Genomic DNA, 13,010 nt, shown 5'->3' with positions numbered 1-13,010 from the left:
TTCTTAACAGCTGTATATATAATAAAGTTATATTAAAAAAAATATATATCATTTACTTCTTCTATTTTCCTAATGATGTCTTTTCTCTGTGCAATCAATAATCCATATTATACTATATATTGACAAAGTATGCTTTTACATTTCTTACATTTTCTTCACAAGAGACCAAAATGACACAGAAATTAACAACTATAGGTAACGTACTGTCTTTAACAATAAGCAAAGCCCATACCACATAGTCAGCTAGAAATGGCCTCGAAATGAAATATGTAAAACAATTCAATTGAGAAAAAACGGTTAATTTATTTACAAAAATTGAACGAAAAGCAGATATGTTACAAATCAACAAACCACAACCTCTGAATTACAGGCTCCTGACTTGACCTGTGACAGGTACATACATACATAATTTGGCGGGGTTAAAAATGTAAGGTCTGTTTCATATCTTAACTTACACCTAGACATTGGCAGCAAGGTTCAGTTGAGAGTAGAACTTTGCGAGAAATAAATTACGCTTCCAAACTCGATTAATTCAAAGGTAAATGTCAAACTTGTTCGTAGATCATGTTGTGTTTCTGTTGTGTCGTAGTTCTCCTCTGATGTTTCCTTCAGTTTTAGTTTGTTACCCGGATTTGTTTTGTTTTTTTTTTAATCGATTTATGAATTTGAACATCGGTACACTACTATTGCCTTTCTTTTTAATACGAAATATTGCATAATCAATCTAAGAAAGTAGACAATGAAATAAAACTAAATAAAAAATGCAAAGCTGTTTAAGTATCAATTAATCTTATGGTTTGTGGTTTGTTGCTGTGACCTTAAGCAATCATAAATCAAGTAATGTGTTTGTAGTTTGGAGTTCAGACATTTCATAGTCACCAATCAATCTTTCTTTTTGCTGTCTAAAATTATTAAAACAATGAAATAATCAAAAATAGGATTACAGCAGGTACAGATTCAGTACTTGCAAACTTATACAAATTTGATAAAAAACAACGACTACGATTCCAAAAATTGTTTTATCAAAGAACTGTTAGTGATTTTCATTAAAAAGAAAGATTGTAAAACCATTAAGAAGTACATATCTTTTTAAAAATGTCTTTATTCTTATATCAATATTACACTAACATAAAAAGCGACTCATTACAAGGAATAAAATATATTAAGATATAAAGGTAGTTTATGATTTATATTAAATAAATAATGTGTGGACTCTAAATCAATGCAAACAAAAGTTCAATATCTTGATAACTTTGACATATTATACTAAATGATTTTTTTGTTTTTTGTTTTATTATATAACAAAACAGCAAATTATGCGATACAAAAAGTACTTGTATCCGATGACAGGTCATCAATTGCAATAAAAAGAAGAGATAAAGGTATTTGTTAATAGATGCAAAAACGCTTTTATGTATCTTTTCTCTTATATTCTTTGCAGTAAACAATCCTGATATACTACATGTACTACTACTTAATATCAGTTACTGTTTAACGTTTAATTGAAAAAAAATATTTGCACTTTTGTTAAACACGAAAACATTTTGTGAATATTTTTAATTCCATTATATACGCTTATCAAAAACTATTCCTCAAGGAGCATTTAGAATGACAGATCGTAAATAACGATGCATGATTATGAATAAATAGAAGAAATATAGTATCTTTAACGAACGGAGATACATGTTTTATTATTTGTAGAACAAAATTTCCCGATTGACAAATAGGATTTGTACAAAAATTTCAGTACAAATATTGATTTTAGCAGTTATCTCCCTGGCAGAAATAGCCAAAACAAATTATATGACGGATTTTCTTATCTGAAAATTGTGACTCCTCCTACAAGTAGTATGCAAAACTTGATAGAGTAATATTCCTCAAAGGAGTATTACCATATGTTTCTGCGAATTTAAATATTATTGCTGGGATTTGTATGAAACTTTTTTCCGGAATCTAACTATTTAACGATCGAGAGATTGACGTAAAAAAGAAACATCTGTTCTACTTTCTAAAGGCTAATTTGTAGCAGTGTAGAGAACTAAGCAAATCGTTCAGGAGAGATAATAACCTAACTGAGACTAACTGCAACAACGCTTTTTGATATGACAACCATTCTGCCGTTTATGTACAGCATACTAAGTACTGGTTATTCAAATATTATTAATTGATAATATTCCTTATGGTCAAACATGTAGCACTTGTCATTATTTAACGTTTAAAATATAAGTAAAATACATATGTTTCTAAAAGATATTTAAAATCTGAATATGATGTCTGCGTTATGTGTGTGCCTATAATGGTTTGGGGTAATGCAAATTTGGATCTGTCATTTGTTGCTGTATATTATAATTGTGAGTGTAATCAATGCGATATGCTAGTTTGTTCTGATTACTGATGGTACACGAGGCCGCGGTAAGTGCTAAATAAACTGGAAAATAATGAATGATTGATTTGAGGACAATTCCATGCATATGTCAACATCAAAGGAACTTTATTCGTATGATTTGCATCAAGTGACTTTGTCCCTTTTGATTCTATTACTTCCTTAGTTTAAGATTGAAAATACAAGTAATTTTAAATTTGCGGATAATTCAGTCCTGTTCCGTCATAGATCTGTAACTAAAGTGTCTTTGGAGGATATTTTGCTATTCTAAGGGAAAATGCTAAAAATTGACTTTTTACGAAATGGTATGGTTGATATCCTCAGGTTTTTAATAGAATTTGGCAGAAAACTTAAGAACGCTGCAGATAAGCTAGAAGTTATTTAACTTTAAAATTCTAAAATGGTTTTTCCTTATATGACAAATCATGAACAATATCTTTTTGCATATGTATTTCTGTTTCGAATCTTGTTTTGTTTACGATTTTCCGTCATTTGATATTATGTCATACATAATTTATACTACGTTAGCGCTTCCAATTTTGAAACTGAAAAGGTCAAAAAATTTCAAAGTAAACAATTTTTATTTGTACACTGAAAGAAGCTTAAGATCATGTAAATTCATCTTTATGCGGACAATTTTTTCATTCGACATAGGAACTGGCATATTGGCATTTTGATTTAAGGGAAATATGTAATCTTATTCTCTATCCAATATGTTCTCCTATTTATTTGTCTTGTAGTCCTGTAATGTTGTGTTGTAATTTTAATGTTATATTAAACATTGCCATTAAAGCGGGAGGTTTGGCATGCCACAAAACCAGGTTCCACCCACCATTTTTTTCTTTAAAAAATGTCCTGTACCAAATCAGGAATATGGCCATTATTATATTATAGTTCGTTTCTGTGTGTGTTACATTTCAGCGTTATTTTTCTTTCGTGTCGTTTATATTTGAGTGTTTATCAACATTATTATAAGATATGTCATGGTACAATTCTATGCATGTATTTAGTTTTGATGTTATATGTGTTATTCTCGTCGGATTTTGTCTAATGCTTAGTCCGTTTCTGTGTGTGTGTGTTACATTTTAATGTTGTGTCGTTGTTCTCCTCTTATATTTAATGCGTTTTCCTCAGTTTAAGTTTGTTACCTGGATTTGTTGTTTTCTACTTATTTATAAGTCTTGAACAGCGGAATACTACTGTTGCCTTTATTGTAAACTCTGTCGTCATAATAAGGCAAAATGGTTGCTATGCAAATGAGCAAAGAACCCTAAATTTTGCCATAGTAGACCATGCTCTAATAATTATTATTTTTACTCAGTTTGTATTTACATGAGAAATACAACAGGTGTCATTTATGAATAAAGGCACCAGTAGTATACCGCTGTTCGCAGATTCGGGTTACCTTACCAGAGAACATGAAATCAACTCCGGTTGTTTATACTGCATTTGTTGCTCCGTGTTCAGTTTCTATGTTTTGGTCGGGTTCTAATCTTGAATCATTAGTATTGCGTTATCACAAAAATAGATAACTATTGATTGTACATGTACCAATACAGAAACAGATAAAGATACAATAGGAAAGTCAACAAGTTACTTCTATACAAAGAGGATACTCAACAAGAATTGATATAGATATAGATCATTCAACAGGCACCTGCTATAATAGTAGAACATTCAACTAGTTCCTACAATATAGGGATAGGATATTCAACAAGTACCTGCTATAGCTATATATAAAGGCAACAGTAGTGTCCTCTCGGAACAATGATTTTTCTTTTCTTAAAAAAAATAATTTTTATATTTTATCATTAAATTAACCAATGGAGACTTAAAGGGGCACTAGCTGTCAAATTCATTGTAACCGATTTGACTCAAGTTCTCATATTTGGTTTATAACAATGTAAAACATTTATCCAAACTATCAAAAGTCTAAAATAAACAGTTTACAGAGCATGAGGTAGATAATATATAGGTTCGTTTCGTGTGTATTTTAGTCCAGACGCCATCTAATTAACTATCGATTTGACCTCGGATGACCATATAAGCGATGTAAACAAAAATAAAGATACGAATAGATTAAACCAACACGTGCAATTGCATTTGTATAGGTCTGTTTGATTTTATTTTATAGATTAAAAATAGATGATTCTCATTGTTTTTAACCATATAAAAATGATTTTATGTGCATCGAATTAGTAATCAAATGATTTACCATAGTTTCACTTTCATTGTTGACATTCTTTTTCTTTAAATAACCAGTACACGTACAATGCATGCGTTGTCAATCTCTAGCTAGGGGTTAACTTGAAGTTCACATGAATACCGGTTAGAATGATGATGACGTTTTCACTTGCAAGTGAATCAGTCAAAAATTATGTTTAATCGCTTATTTCAACAAAATTAAAGGAAATTGATAGCTAAAAGCAAATTATTATTTCATTATTCCAATTTGATTAATGATTGATATAAAAAAAAATCATACTTTATTTTTTTATATATATCGTAGCTAGTGCCCCTTTAAGATATTAAACTATAAATATTGAATTAGAACAAATAATTTAAAACAATAATAAATCCCGAAATATTTTTATAATAAACATATCTAATATCTAATTCTCTTCTTATGCAAATGATTAATGACTCATTTCTTTGAAGATAATAATGTTATCAGTTAGGTTATTTGACACATGTCTTACGGTTCAATTCTTTTTGGAAAAATTTAAGAACTAGTCATGCGTTGCAATGATTTAGACTACAAATGTATAATAAAATATTCGTTATTGATAATTTAAACAAAATATGCTGTGAATCAAATTATGCATAGCCATTACGATAAAACCCCAAATAAATGTTAAAAATAAGTCTTTTCTTCGATGTTATCCTTGATTTTATGTCATAAGTGAGTATCAGAATAAAAGGTCACAGAAAAAGATAAAATAGCAATCATAAGACTATAGACCTTAAAAATTTTTGTTTGTTCGTGAATGTTGACTTTTTTTATCTGGCTGTTGAACAGTCAGGAATTAATTTTTTTTCAAAGAAAAAACCTTATATTACTGTTGTTTCTGTTTTCCAGTTATTCTAGAAATTAAACTTCTGACCCCTAAAAGGCTATGATCAATATAACAGGTAAAGCTTTGATAACCTGGTCACCTGTAATTATATTTACCTGTAATAATCAAACCTTTTAGAGAAAAAAATCTATTCTAAAAAAGTTTTACAAAACAAAAATCGACAAAAAACTATTCGGGTAAACCAGTAAATAAAATTGAAAATGGAAATGGGGAATGTGTCAAAGAGACAACAACCTGACCATAAAGCAGACAACAGCAGAAGGTCACCAACAGGTCTTCAATGCAACGAGAAATTCTCGCACCAGGAGGCGTCCTTCAGCTGGCCCCTAAACAAATATATACTAGTTCAGTGATAATGAACACCATACTAAACTCCAAATTGTACACAAGAAACTAAAAGTAAAAATAATACAAGACTAACAAAGGCCAGAGGCTCCTGACTTGGGACAGGCGCAAACATGCGGCGGGGGTAAACATGTTTGTGAGATCTCAACCCTCCCCTATACCTCTAACCAATGCAGAAAAGTAAACGCATAACAATACGCACATTAAAATTCAGTTCACGAAAAGTCCGAGTGTGATGTCAGAAGATGTAACCAAAGAAAATAAACAAAATGACAATAATACATAAATAACATCAGACTACTAGCAGTTAACGGACATGCCAGCTCCAGACTTCAATTAAACTGATTGAAAAGTTATGTCTTCATCATATGAATATCAGGCACAATCCTCCCCATGAGGGGTTTAGTATCATACCATCATAACATATATGAGAACAACATAACCCGTGTCATGCCAACAACTAGTTTGTTAATAATAAGTGTGTTTACTTCCGATGCAAAGACCCTATAAGTGAATCAATGTGAATCAATATTAACGCCAAAATATGCAATCTTTAATGACTTGACAACAGTATCGTAACTATATCCCTTCTTAATAAGTCTATTTAAAGGTTTTGTTAGCTTCTGAGGTAAATACTGACATTTTTGTGCTTGATAAAGAATATTTCCATAAAATATTGGATGTGAAATATCTGAACGTATAAGAAGTCTGCATGTTGAGCTATATTTACGAATGATGTCCTTATACCGATGATAAAATTAAGTAAATGTTTTGACTAGTTTGTGATATCGAAAACCCTGGTGTGATCATTTTTCAATAATACATAAATTTCTCTCGTTAAAATCTAAAACATTGTTACATACACGAGAGAATCGTACAAGTTGAGATATGTAAACACCGTAAGATGGTGACAATGGAACGTCACCATCTAAAATTGGATAATTAACTATAGGAAATGAGAAATCATCTCTTTTATCATAAATTTTAGTATTAAGCTTTCCGGTAATGATATATATATATATATATATATATATATATATATATGAAGATCGAGGAAAGGGCAGTGCTCATTGTTAGTGTTAGCTTTATTTACAGTAAGTTCAACAGGATAAATACATACTGAAGTCGTCATTATTGAGAGCCAAAATATCATCCAAATATCTAAAAGTATTATTAAATTTGTGTATCAGATGTTGTTTCGATGGGATTTTTGTCATAAATTGTAACTCATAGCAATACAAAAACAGGTCCGCAATAAGTGGTGCACAGTTAGTCCCCATTGGAATTCCGATAACCTGACGATATACGGAATCTCCAAAGCCAACAAAAATGTTATCTAGTAAAAATTCAAGGGCAGAAATAGTATCAAAGCATGTCCAATTGACATAGTTTTTTTGTTTATTGCTACTAAAAATGACATAAAAGAGTTTGAACATATATATTCACATTCTGACTTTTTAAATGCCCATTTAATTAGGTGTGTGAATTTTTTCTTAATGAGAATGTGATGCAATGTGGTATATAGGGTAGAAAATCAAAACTTTGAACAGATTCAAAATCACCAATATAAGCATGCAATTTATCAAGAACTTCCAACGAGTTTTTGACACTACAAAAGTAATTAATTTCACTAATTTCGAAGGCCTTATTTGAACAATTTATTATCAGGTTTTTGATTGTACCAAGTGTACTGGTAAGAAGAATAGATAATTTAGTAGTGGTGCAATGGCTAGAAAACGAAAAAAATCTATATTTGTATGGTGTTTTGTGTAGTTTCGGAAGCCAATACATAGTTGGGACTTTCATTGTTTTTGGTTCTGCTTGTAAAGCGGTAGCTAAAAGTTTATGTTTGTAACAGATGTCGTTTTCTGAAAATGGAGTCAGTTGAAATGGGGGTGAATTGGTGATTTCTTTTTGTAGAACCTCAATGTAAAATTTACGTCAAACAATAATATTATTATTAGCAGCTTTATCGGCCGGGACAAAAACAAATTCCTTGGCTAGTTCTTTTAGTTTATGTTTGATACGAGAAATAGGTTTATTGTGGTTATTGTTAAGAGTAAAATGTTCTTTAAAAATGTTGAATACGTATATCTACTATGTTCATTTCTGAATTAAAAAAAGAGTCCAAAGATTTTTTGTCAGCTTTTTCCCGTTTTATCCATTTCAAACAGTAAGTACGGAGTGAGTCGTGGATGATATCACGACACTCATTCCAATTAATAATTGACGGGGAACGATATTTAGGTCCTTTACTGAGGAATGATTTTAACTTTCGGTCTTGAACGATGTTAAGATCTCCTGTTATAACATGGGAAATGGGTCCATAAATGTATTTGGAATTAGTGCAATGACATGAAGTAGGTGTATGTTCACTGATATTAACATCTTTACACAATTGGCTATAATTAAACACAAATTTCCGGGTAGATTTCTTGTAAATATAACAAATAAGAGGGAGTTCAGTATTATCAAAATATCCAGGAATTTGTTCTTTAACAGAATGATCGTTAAAAATACCAGCAATATTAACAAAATCAAAACCTTTATTGACATACTTTATTTTAATAAAATGTTTTTTTATGATCTTCAGGGCGATCAATTTTAGGAAACAGTTTAGAATAACAATATGCCATTATAATTTGAAAGATTTCATACTTAGGACTGTTATATGAAATTATGTTGCAATCCTCTAAAATTTTACTTAACTTATTAATCGGTAATGAACAGAGCTTTGTTAACAGATAATGTCTGCCGTTCTTTTTTGAAATAGAAATTAGGTCCGAAATATTGGTATGATTGGTCCAAAATTTTCTTTGATTGCGATTTTTTCTACGACCATCAGAACGGTTATTTCGAACAGTTTTAGAAACAATATCCAAAATGTTAACAGAATTTGTTCTTGATATTATCATTAAGACTGAGAGGGTAGACTGTCTGTAATTTTTTAATCCAATTTAATTCAATTATTTTCCGTGATCGTACAAACTTTGAATGAGATTCACCAGGCTGCTTATTTACTACTTCCAAAGGTTGACCTTCTAAATATTTAATAGGATGATTGTGATTCTTAAGGTGTCGATAAATGATACTTTTGAATTTATTGGGTCTTTTAAAACGATACAGATGTTTTTGAGTGCGTTTAAATAAATACCATCCAGTTTCACCTACGTACCGAATATCGTATCCCGGTTTGTTTCATGTGAGTAAATAAATAAGACTGTTTGTTTTTCAAGTTATATCAGTTTCAAATATTAAAGAAAATGTGCAACCATTAAATGTGGACCTAACCGTATTGTTGGTGGAAAGCCGAGGACATGTAAGTCATATTTTGGCATGACACTTATGGATAGAAGGGTAACCACGATTTTTATTGTTAAAAATATTAGCGATGGTCGTATTTTTAGATAAGCGATTTTGAAGATTGAGACGTGTAGATACCCTTTGAACAAGTTTAGTATTTAATATTTTTCCATTTCTAAGCTTCATATTTGTTATTTTATTCGTGAATTATATTAGAAAGGAGCAAAGACTGGCGTCCAGAATATGAACCAGCATACAATGAGTTAAGTTACGTAAAAATGATAAACCTGTTCGGCTAAAACTATCATTATCAGCGCGCGAGTCACATTAATTAGATCATCTATGATGATCGGGCGTTAAGTTTAAATTACGCCGACTATCTTAAATGAGCGACCAAGAAACTATAAGAATCCGCGATATATTGTGACATTTCTTTTGTGTCCATTCTGTTGCATACATAGACTAGGAACTTTAAGGATGTTCCAAATTGTAAAGTCTGAATTTTAATCTTTCAATTTAGTTTTGAAATTTTACTTTGAATCGGCAAGTATTTCAGGTTTTATCTAAATTATCGAATTTACGACTCGTGTTTTAATTCACTTGGTCGAATTTAACTATCATTCTCGAAACATTACACGTTATCAGCTGTAAATGCATAATCAAACAAGTAACTATCATTATCGGCGCGCGAGTCACATTAATTGAAACATCTATGATGATCGGGCGTTAAGTTTAAATTACGCCGACTATCTTAAATGAGCGACCAAGAAACTATAAGAATCCGAGATACATTGTGATTATCCATAAATTTAGTTCCCGCGTTCCATAAATGTGTGTGTGCAAATGCATAACAATGGAAAACATCTTCATATAATACTTGATATGAAATTACAGGAAGATATGATCAGTAGTAGAACATTTTAGTAGCATGGACGGACGGAAGTTTAACAGCATATCATCTCCTTAGGAGAAGTAATTAAAAGTATATGGCGATATGCAAACGCACTTCATGCATGTATTGATTAGAACGCATATTGCTCCAATGTTATTGAACACCACATGATAGTATAAACTTGTGTACGGGCAACTGCTGTTATACATAGTTCATTTTTCAAACAGTTCATGATATTAATTTTAGTAATTTTGGTACTCCATGCTCTTCAACTTCGTACTTTATTTGGCCTTTTTAACTTTTTTTGGATTCGAGCGTCACTGCTGATGCAGATTTATTTCCCCGAGAATATCACAAGCCCAGTAGTCAGCAATTTCTGTGCTGACATGAATTGTCATTGATATGGTTATATTTATAAATTTACTGTTTACAAAATTTTGAATGTTTGGAAATACTAAGGCTTTTCTACCTCAGGCATAGACTACCTTAGCAATATTTGGCAAATTTTTTAGGAATTTTGGTCCTCATACTCTTTAACTTCGTACTTTATTTGGCCTTTTTAACTTTTTTTTGGATTCGAGCGTCACGGATGAGTCTTTGTAGACGAAACGCGCGTCTGGCGTATATACTAAATATAGTCCTGGTATCTATGATGAGTTTATTTACCACCACTGGGTCGATACCACTGCTGGTTCAGATTTATTTCCCCGAGAATATCACAAGCCTTAGTCAGCACTTTTTGTGCTGACATGAATTGTCATTGATATGGTTATATTTATAAATTTACTGTTTACAAAATTTTGAATCTTTTGAAATACTAAGGCGTTTCTACCTCAGGCATAGACTACCTTAGCAACATTTGGCAAAACTTTTAGGAACTTTGGTCCTCAATGCTCTTCAACTTCGTACTTTATTTGGCCTTTTTAACTTTTTTTTAGATTCGAGCGTCACTGATGAGTCTTTGTAGACAAAACTCGCGTCTGGCGTATATACTAAATTTAGTCCTGGTATCTATGATGAGTTTATTTACCACCACTGGGTCGATACCACTGCTGGTGCAGATTTATTTCCCCGAGAGTATCACAAGCCCAGTAGTCAGCACTTTTTGTGCTGACATGAATTGTCATTGATATGGTTATATTTATAAATTTACTGTTTACAAAATTTTGAATTTTTGGAAATAATAAGGTTGTTCTACCTCAGGCATAGACTACTTTAGCAATATTTGGCAGAACTTTTAGGAATTTTGGTCCTCAATGCTCTTCAACTTCGTACTTTATTTGGCCTTTTTTATTTTTTATTTTTTGGATTCGAGCGTCACTGATGAGTTATTCATTCATCACAAGCCACATCAAAAAATAAGTCTGGTCTTTTTATTACCGAACATGACTTATTCCGCATTTTGTCTGTTTTTTAAATGTGAATTCGCATTGCCGTGTCACGGTACTTTTCTATTAAAAAAATATTTATTAATTTGTGTTGTTAAATTTGTTGTTCTCATCAGATTTTGTCAAATGTCGTATCGTTTGCAGTTGTATATCTTTTTTTTTTCTGCTGTATTTGTGTGTTATGGTAAAAATAATTAATCACCCAGTTCATTTATCAGATTGTAGTTTGGGTCAACTAAACTTATACGATATATTTTTATAACAGTTTGATTTAGAAGAAACACCGACATAGCTAGATAATACAATTTATTATCTAATTACTACCACAATTTTATATTAATATGTCTAGTAATTTTTATTGTTATTAATAAATGTTATATCAGTATTACATACATATTCTTGAATTCTTTCCTAATTCTATCCTATTTTAGGGATTTGTTTAGAAATTCAAATGTGACGTCACTTTGTGCGTTGATATCTTCGGCTCTTCGTATTTATTATGTAGTTAGTCACCACTTCTGTGTTATCATTTATATCTGTTATATAGTCAGTTTTATAAATTAACTGTTTCCAAAGTATGAATTATTCTAAATAATAAAGATGTTCTTACTGGGCAGAAAACCTTAGCAGTATTAAGCACAGCTTTTTGGAATTTTAAGTCCTCAATACTCTTTAACTTTCTACTTGTTTTGGCTTTCGAACGTTGTTGACCTGTGCGTCATTGGGTAGTCTTGTGTGGACGAAACGCGCGTTTGGTGTATGAAATTATACACCTGGTACCTTTTGATAGCTATAATGAGTGTGTTTATCTGTCCAATATGTTCTCCCATTTGTATTGTAGTCCTGTCATGTAATGTGTTCATTTTACTGTTATATTTAACATTGACATAAAAGCAGAAGGTTTTGCTAGCCACAACACCAGGTTCAACCCACCATATTTTCTTAACATGTCCTGTACCAAATCAGAAAAATGGCCATGGCCGAATATAGCTTGGGGTTCTTATCCAGACGTGCAGTATCCCTACTTGTATAACTAACTAACACACGATACAAAACCGTGTATTGCTTTATAATGAATTTTGAATGAACAAAAACGGATAGCATTTGTAATTAAAATATCGAACCTTGATTTATAAGATATTTTCTTTTTTCAAATAAAACCTCACTAGTGGCCTTACTTTGACGATCTTCATTCAACTTCTGACAAGTGAGTAGGTTTTACAAATGTCAAAGTTAAATGCACGTGATAAGATGGACTCGTAGGGCAAAATTGGTCGTATCATGCATTCTTACATTGGACGGACGACATTTTAAGTCTTTCTTTTGATTTGGCAATATCTTTAACCCAAAGTAGTAACATAGATAAGTTTACTAATGAAGGTAATCATTAATGTATTAAACAAGTAAATAGTCATCCTCTATAAAAACATTAAATAATATCCAAATTCAAACATACAGAAGGATAGATGTCTCTGGTTTAGAAACCTGACGATTCGACACTATCAACATGCAATAATACATATTGCATATGTAGGAACCCCCTTTTTCGGTCCGTCAAAATAAAAGTTAGTGGGTTGGACCCTTATTTTTGACACTCAAGACTTTTAAATGGGATGGCTGGA

Source organism: Mytilus galloprovincialis, chromosome 6 (assembly GCF_965363235.1).
Source record: "Mytilus galloprovincialis chromosome 6, xbMytGall1.hap1.1, whole genome shotgun sequence".
Lineage (NCBI taxonomy): Eukaryota > Metazoa > Mollusca > Bivalvia > Mytilida > Mytilidae > Mytilus > Mytilus galloprovincialis.
The sequence above is the reverse complement of the archived record's forward strand: the minus strand, read 5'-3'. Positions refer to the sequence as shown.